Source organism: Nyctereutes procyonoides, unplaced genomic scaffold, assembly GCF_905146905.1.
Source record: "Nyctereutes procyonoides isolate TBG_1078 unplaced genomic scaffold, NYPRO_anot_genome, whole genome shotgun sequence".
In the NCBI taxonomy this organism is placed as follows: Eukaryota; Metazoa; Chordata; class Mammalia; order Carnivora; family Canidae; genus Nyctereutes; species Nyctereutes procyonoides.
The window spans coordinates 30,259,971-30,268,109 of record NW_026575048.1 but is presented as its reverse complement, the minus strand read 5'-3'; the positions used below and the strand labels follow the sequence as shown (position 1 = coordinate 30,268,109).

The 8,139-nt window shown below is 43.9% G+C and overlaps 1 pseudogene; it reads right to left on the bottom strand.

Annotated features, from left to right (window-relative positions):
- Positions 1-7,212: 7,212 nt before the first annotated feature.
- Positions 7,213-7,722, bottom strand: LOC129510858 (NADH dehydrogenase [ubiquinone] iron-sulfur protein 8, mitochondrial-like; annotated as a pseudogene).
- Positions 7,723-8,139: the final 417 nt, after the last annotated feature.

The following is an 8,139-nucleotide window of genomic DNA, read 5'->3' as shown; positions in this document are numbered from 1 at the left end:
AATATTCCTGAATCTCATTATAAAAATCCTCATCTAACTTTATTTAATTCAATGATAAGCTCTTTTTCTGAGATCTGACTATTTTTGTAAGATATGAGTGATTCTTGCAATTTTAAGTGAGGTGGTAAACAGGCCAGCATTACTTATGGCTTTTCTAGAGAAAGAGTTAAGACAAACAGTACAATATACACCCTCATCCTTATCTGTAGTATGAGAAAGGGACAGGGCATCCATAATGGTGATCTCTTTTCAGAGTCTCAGGCTCTAAATGAAGGTCAAGAGAACTCCAGGGTGGCTTTTTTGAACATCTCTGTCTCAGAAAACATCCAGCAAAGCAGACAAAAATCTGGTTTCATTTCCCTATTGTTCCGTGGATGTATTTTGATGTGGCCAAATCCGTTCTTTGTGCCACATATCAGCATTGAATGATTGAGGTGTAGACTCTTGTGAAACTTTCATTTAATTACACATGAAGCTCCATAGAATTTCACCCAGAGAACAGTAGAGTTGTTTTGTCAAGTGTTCAAGACCTAAATTTGCTGTTGGCTCCCCCCCAGCGCAGTCATGCGATTAGTCACGCAAGGAGTCACAGACCCCCTTTGCCATAAAGGAATCATAGCTCACAGTCCCACCAGTGTTCTTTTCCCAAAGCATGTCTCTGAAAACTCAACTCAAACATGCATGTCGGTTTAGACTTATTTTTCATGTTTGTTTTGCCCAAAGCATGGACCATGTCAGGGAAGATGGAGACACCTTCACGGCCGGTTAGTCACATCTCACCAAAGCTTCTCAATGGGCTGTCAGACAAGAAAGGAGCCTCATGTAGCCACCTTAATCAGCATCCCCCATCTGTGAGGTCATCGGGATGTTTCAAACAATTTCCAGCTCTCATTAGTTGAGCGTGTTCCATAGGCAAGTCCTTATCTTTTGTAACTTTTGCTGCCACATCCTGAGAAAGCCTCTCTGCAGAATGACACTTTCCCCATGGGTCAACCCGCGGTAATGAGCCACCAATTGACGTGCCCTTTGCACTCACTGGCAGTATATGTTGATATTAACCTTTCGTGTTGTGAGATGTCGCTTTTACCCTTGGCTTCTGCCATGGAAGTCTCATTATTTCTAATAGGCTGTGGCAATTAGGGTCTTGGGGCTGTTGATCGCAGCCATTCGGAGCAGGGAAGGGGCACTCAGGGAGAACGGCTGCTTTTTCTTTACATGAACAATGTAGTGCATAGCTCAGCCCAAATCTGCAAATAGCGAGGCAGTGGTGGACCTCCAGCCACTGATGGGAAACTCCTCACCGAATCCTTTCACGTGTGCTCTCCTTACATTAGCTGCTGGCTATTTTCAGACTCCTTTTGTGCAGAGTGCCGTGCTCGGCACATACTTCAGCGCATTGGATTTGGCCTAATAAGGAATTCATTAAACAGGATTTTTGGGAAAGAAATGGGTGCAAAGAGATCTTTTCTTTTTCTTTCTTTCAAAGATAGTTGGCTGGAAAAAGAAACATATGACGCAGACAACCAGCCATCTTGGGTGGCCCATGGACCCTCTGAGGAGGCAGCATTGAGCCTGATGGCCCCGGGAAGGCCCCTCAGGCTTGTGATTGGGAAATGTTGACTCCTGATGGAATTTTGTGGTTGTTGAACTCTGGTAGGCCTCTCATGGCTGTAACTAAGTAAAGAAGCTGTTGCTTTAAAGCTAGAACAATACTTTGGTTTAATCCTAAGGGCCCCAGGGGTAAGGGGGGGGGTGCGGGTAAGGGGATGAAGGGGGGGAAAGTCCACACTACAGTAAGTACATAGGAAACCACAAATAATGAAACATGTAAGGTCAGCATTTATATTCTCTCAGTTCTTTGACCTGAAGTGCTTTCTATATTAGAAGGACAACAAACCAAAATTAAGCATACTTGTTGCTTCAGCTGGGATGAGATCGAAGGCCAAGGGACAACTGAGAGGAAAGGTTGTAGCTTATTTGTAAGCAGTGGAGTTTGAATGTTCTACATCAGGATAAAATGTCTCCAAACAAATGCAAGAAAAATCCCCTATATTAATCTGGTGGTTTATGAAAATAACAGTTGGGAAAGCCCCTCTAATGAATGTCTCACATATTAAGGACATGCAGTGTCCGAGACCCTGGTGTGCTGTGCTGAAATCATCACTCTCGGTAAGATGGTGGCATGGTCTGTTTCTGAGAGCCCCTTGGTGATGTATGCTTTACTCTGCAAAATGACACATTTAAAATGTAAGTCCATTTCAGTTGGGTTGGTCCATAGTATAAATATATGGCAGTGGTGAGGTGGAGAGTTCAAAATATGTGACCAATAATCATTGAAAGTTAATTCTTCCTTGAATAAGTAAGAAGTCTTCAGAAGCAAGCCATAAGTTTCCATCCTCTCTCCCCTCCTTCCTTCCCCAAACATTGAACCAACTTGCATGTGAGTAGGGATTGGGCTGGGAGGTACCAAAAGCCCACAAATGAGTGAAGCATAGCCTTATTCCCAGAGGACTTTAGAGGGAAAGATGTGCAGAGGATGTCAACGTCAGACAACACAAAAAGAACAATTCAGAGAAGGGACAGTTGGAATCCAGAAGAGAGGTAAGACAATTAATTCTTGCCAGGCTCTGAGTACCACACTTTACTCTCACATTCCTTACCAGGGCCAGGCTCATCTAGTGGGATGAGCTCCTAGGACAGTGCTTAGCATCGAGATGCACTGAATAATTGTTCATGGAAAAACATAGACATCTTGGTAATGAAACCTCTTGGTAATGGCCTCTTATACTTTAGTGCTTTTTCCAGGTCACTCTCTGTTTTCCACCCCACCCTCAGAGCTCCACGATTGGGAAAAAGGAGTGTGATCCATGTCAAGAGGGAGGATACTACTGGGGAGATTTTAGGAGAGTTTAAAGGTATTTACATACTAATGCCATTGACTCTGACTTTTCTTTCTTGGATCATTTTCTTCACATTTGGAATCTTGCTCCTAGGCTTCTGGAGGAGCACAAAGTGCTTGGGGCTGCATTATGTGTGGGAGCATCCTGTTCTGGGAAGGCCAGGCAGGAACAGGGTATTGCCCAGGGAAGGATGACTCAGGCCAACTGCTCTTAACCCCAGGGAGGAGAGCTCTCATTCCTTTTGTTCTTTGGGTTCATTCTTCCTGACTTTTTCAAGTTGCTAGACCTTAGGCTACCAGGTGAAAGTGTGAGCCTCAGAGAAGAGGCCAAGTTAGCTCTATTACTTTTGGTCTGGGCTGCCAAGGCTTCTGGGCAACAGAAGTCCTTTCTTTGTACCTGTGCAGCCTGGATCAGCAGATCAGCCCAGCTCGGCTAAGGCTCAGGCCCAAGGTCCAGTTTGCAATAAAGAGTTGACATGACTCTGGAGTCTCCTGTTACAATAATTTTCTCATGACCTTGTGGAAAGAGTTGGTGGCTTGAAAAAGTGGGGATGTGGGCTTCTCAGATGACTATCTTTTTATATTTGGAAATTGCAGAAGACTCTTTGTAATACATAGCACATCTACACAGAAATTGTTGGCTCTGCCAGGATAGCATCACAAAAAGGGATGCTTCTTATTGGATTTGCTCACTTTAAACACCAGAATCTTACTAACAATAGGTCTCTCTGCTCCAGATTATCATCTGTTTCTGTATCTATGTATCTATCTATCCATCCATCCAACTACCTGTGCTAGTTCTCTAAGGCTACCATAACAAAGTACCATAGACTGAGTGGTTTAAACAACAGAAATTTATTTTTTTCATGGTTCTGGAAGCTATGAGTCTGAGATCAAGGTGTCAACAGGGTTGATTTTGTTTTGTTTTGTGTTTTGTTTTGTTTTGAGGACTCTCTCCTTGGCTTAGGAATGGCCATTTTTTTTGTGTGTGTATCTGTCCTAATTTCCTTTTCTTAAAAGGACACTAGTCCTAATAGATCAGGGGCCACCCTTATGACTTCATTGTATCTTAATTACTCCTTTAAAGACCCTATCTACAAATACAGCCACAATCTGAGTTACTGGGGATTAAGACATCAAGAAATGAATTTTAAGGAGACATAGTTCAGCCTATAACATATCTATCCATCTGCCCACTCATCTATCATTTTTCTAACCATCTGTCTGTCCATCCATCCATCCATCCAACCATCCCCCCTCACAATACCTAAAGGGGACTTTAGAAAATAATAAAAATTATTGCAAATGACCAAGCCCATTGAACAACTGACAGATGAAAAAACTGAAGCTCAGAGAGGGCAAGCAGCTTTCCCAGGTCAGCACATCTAGTGTCTGGTGGAAGTTGCACTCAGTGCTAAGTTTTTAGTCTTAAAATCCACCCTTTGTTTTACAATGTCATGAGTCCTGGAATAGCTATTAAACTTCTTCTCTCTTACATTCCCAGTTAGGATCCCATAAGTGACCCTTATTAAGAAAAGTCTTCTAAATGTAATAATAGAGGCCGCATGGGAGAGGGTGAATTATGAAACTGGGATCTGGGAAGAATTCCATGGCGTGACTGGGCTGTCCATGCTATTGTCAGCTCTAATCCGACAAGAGCTCTTACAGAGGACTTTCTTAACGTAGGGGACAGAGAATTTCAAGTTTCTTCTCCCTCCCCCGCCCCCCAAGTACTATGTCCATAAATGGCCAGAGGATGTGGGATCCTTTTCTTTTGTAGGTTTATAGTTAGCTTGTGCCAATATACAAGGTTGAGGTACTTCTTTCAGAAAATATAGTTAAGTATGCTATGGTAACCTAGTGTTCAGAAGTAAACTTGGTGGTGAATGGACACTTCCAGGCCACAAGGGGACCACATAGGGCAGCGAGATGGGCCCTCTGACCTTGGAGGGAAGAACTCTAAGGAAGAGTGCACATACCTTACACAAGGTCATCATTTTCTCCATAGCTCTTTCCGTATTGGATTACAAATCACGGTGGCTGCTCCTGAGACCATAGGTATTTTTTGGTTTAATTTCAAACTACCTTTCAGAATTGAGAGAATTTCACAACTTTACAACCTGATCAGTGGTTTGGCCTTTCAATTATTTAATGCATGGAAAATTTCATGATGAAGTATTTTAGATAGAAGGTTCACATTCATTTGTATTTCAACTGGATGGTTGCACAGCAAAAAGCAGTGCTGTGGCATCTTACAATGAACAGATTCAGTTTGACAGTGGGTAAAATAACATCCCTTGGGTTTCAAGTTTTTGAGTTTCAAATGGAAAAATAAACCTTGTATTGAACTGGTTGATTATGGAATCCAAATGACCTGTGATCATTCAAAGGTGAGAGGCAGGAGGGTGTTTTGGGTAAGGAGGGAGGGTGTTTGTGGGTAAAGAAAACTCCTACGGGCTTTACTCTCTGTACCTCTCCCTCTTGGGGAATCTGCTATCCAGGATTAGTTTTTCAGACCTACCTTCTGTAGGGCCCTCTGAGATAGGGAGGGGAAACCAGGTTTTGCAGCTGGAAGACCAGGGCTTTTTGAATGAGAAAATTGTTCACAGCTGTGTGTTTTCTAGGTTAAACACCTCAGCCTCTTCCAGCTTTGCATGTAATTATCTTGGCTGTATGAGCTGAAGAATTAGTCTGCACTGCAGTATGACTCTTAAATTCACATGAATGATTGCCTTACATGTAAATCTCAAGCATATTTGTATTCCATCTTCCAGTATTCCATCAAGCAGAGTGTAGAAGTGATGAATTGCTTTAGCTATCCTGCTATTAGGTCACTGGCGATGGAATGACCACTTCATCCCAGTTGGCCTGGGGACTGTTTGGTTTTTGAAAATGGAAAATCCTGCATCCTAGAAACCCTCTCGGTCCTGAGCACCCTAGAGTGGAGCACTGAGGCTGCTTGGCAAAGAAAGACAGTGAGGGAGTAAAGCAGCAGGCAAAGTGCAGATGAAGTGTTAGTCCTAATAGAAATGCAGCTTTGGGGTCATCTGGGTGGTGCAGTTGGTTAAGGGTTTTCACTTAGGTTGTGATCTCTGCGTCATGGGATCGAGCCCCATGTTTAGCTCCATGCTCTGCATTGCATCTGCTTGAGATTCTCTCTCCCTCTCTCTCTCTGCCCCTTCCACTCATGCTCTCTCTCTCTCTCACTCACTTTCTCTAAAATGAGTAAATAAATCTGTTTTAAAAAAGGAAGCAGCTCTGGGAAATAATCAGTGGGCCAGGGAGTGCCATTGAGGAAGCTTGAGCCCTCTTCTCTCTGAGGACCCAGGCAAGGTTGTGTGATGCTATCTTGGGGAGGACATGCCTCTGAGGGCTTCTGCCTCACTGCTTGGCTGGGAAACTGCCTACCTTTAGACTTTCTAAGAATAGTCACTCTATTTTTATTATGAGACCCTGGCTGACAGAAATATTACAGCAACATAGTATGCTACATAAGGAAAATCAGCATGAATTTCTACCCTATGAAAACATCATTCCTGGCTCTGTCACAAAATAGGCCCCAAGCAACAGTGGCTAAAGGCCTGGCACTTCTCTGTAACACACAGGCAAGAAGCTTGGACTGTCATTTCTAACATTATTCCTTTCTCAAAGCAATCAGAATTTCTTGGAAATCAGTTGAATCCAGTTGGGGGACAGGAAAAAAAAAGGCATATGAACATCAAATAATGAATATGAATATAATGATGGTAAATTGGTACAGGATGAGTCTGTGAAAGGCCATGCATTCATCATAATACTCTTAAGCAATACGTGTATAAAAATGTAATTCTGATACAAAAGAAAGGTGAATGCAGTTTATTAGTATACATAAGCATTCTCAAAAAAATATTAAGTATATATCTGTTTTAAAGTATTGATTTGTATTGGTTCCACGAGAGAAGAAATATAGGGACTTGTCAGTCAGCCAAGCTGTCCCTGAAGAAGTAATGTCTATTCCAAGAACAGAAGGAACTCATGGGCATCATTGGTCATATTTATTGGTCAGGTAGGAAGGCTCTACAACGAGTTTCCCACTGATGAATTATCCAATATTCTCAAGAGGGGAAGTAATCTTTCACTTCTTAAGAGATGGAGCCTCAACACAGCCCCACCAGTGAGAACCGAGGGCTGCTAAAGAAACCATTATTTTGAGTGTGGGGGAAAGGCAGAGCTTTTGTATTGGGCTGCGGGGGCTGTGGGCTACAGGCGGGGGTTGGTGGGGTGTCAGTGGTAGGGGTAATGGGCCTGGATGTTGGCTGCATCTCGGCCTCCTCCTAGGCCCAGTTGAGCCACTTCTCCTTGTTGTACAGCAGCTCCTCATGCATCCCTGTGGAGAACTCAAGTTGAGGCCCTCAACTATGCCGCCACAGGGTAGGCCTCCCGGTAGATGCTGCAGTAGATGCACTTGGCCTTGTGGATGTCCTAGCTGGTGGTCCTGCGGGTGACGTGGGCCCCGGGGCTCAGCCTCGCTGGTGATGGCCCGGACAGGGTGCACAGCCTGGAAGAGCTTACGCATGGTGCAGTGCCCCTCTCCAGATGGAAGCGCGGGCTCAGTGGGTCCTTGGGTAGTTGATGGTGGCCGGGTCCCAGAACAGGACATTCAGGACCCTGCTCAGTCTTGGAAGAGCTCAGTCCACAGCAGGGTCTGAGCCACCCTGTCAGTCACCGACTTTGTGTCCATCAAGGGCTCCAGATTGAATGTTTAGGAGCCTGTAGGTGGGATGCCCTGCACGCGCAGCCTGGGCCAGGGCACAGAGCAGCACAGCTATAGTTAGGCCATGCATCTGGAAGTCCTGCCTCTCCTTCCCTTGTCCCATGGCTTCAGGCATTCATTTTTTAAAACATAGCTAATGGAGCAGTCTGATACAATTTTGATGACAATTTTTATTTCTGGGAAACAAGTCATATAAAAATGAAAATCTATCTAAAGTCAGGGACATAACTGTACTATGTTGTGATATGAGGAGTGTACTAGATATCTATTGCTATGTAACAAATAGTCCCCAAAGCTTTGTGGAAAGCAGAGAAAGAGAGAAGGAAGAGGAAGAAAACCAAATGTCTGGTTTGGTGGCAGGGGCTGACACCTAGGAATATTGATGCCTAAATTCAAAAGAAGAAGTGAGGGAGGTTGGCCACTTGGGATATTTAAGGGTAGGAGGGGATGATGGCTCCCCACACAAGTGCTTTTTAAAGCTCCCAGG